This window comes from Pundamilia nyererei, unplaced genomic scaffold (genome assembly GCF_000239375.1).
Source record: "Pundamilia nyererei isolate P.nyererei 1_Seehausen unplaced genomic scaffold, PunNye1.0 scaffold00210, whole genome shotgun sequence".
Classification (NCBI taxonomy): domain Eukaryota; kingdom Metazoa; phylum Chordata; class Actinopteri; order Cichliformes; family Cichlidae; genus Pundamilia; species Pundamilia nyererei.
In genome coordinates, this window is record NW_005187611.1 from 1,092,459 (window position 1) to 1,093,025 (window position 567).

Consider the following 567-nt stretch of genomic DNA (forward strand, 5'->3'; position numbering starts at 1 on the left):
AGTGTGACGCTTATTTTGAGCAATGAAAAAATAATAGAATATAATTATATTTTTATATTTCAATATCACAATAATCTTCCAATTTAGAACTACAAGTTAAAAAAGAACTAATATAAATAAAATACACTTCAGTTAAATACTTCTAATTTATTTTCCCAAACCACACGGAGCCGCATGCGGGACCGGAGCCGCAGGCTGCCGACCCCTGGGTTAAGCAGTATTATTAGAAGACATAGCATACAATTTCACAGCTATGTAGATGACAGCCAACTCGATCTGTCCATGAAGCCAGATAACACAAACCAATTAGTTAAACTGCAGGAATGTCTTAAAGACATAAAGACCTGGATGAAGTTTAATTTCCTGCTTCTAAATTTAGATTCAGATAAAACTGAGGTTATTGAATTCGGCCCTGAAAATCTTAGAAATACGGTATCTAACCGGACTCTTACTCTGGATGGCATTACCTCGGCCTCCAGCAACACTGTGAGGAATCGACTTTATATCCTTCAATGCACATAAACAAATTTGTAGGATTACTTTCTTTCAATTGCACAACATCTCTCA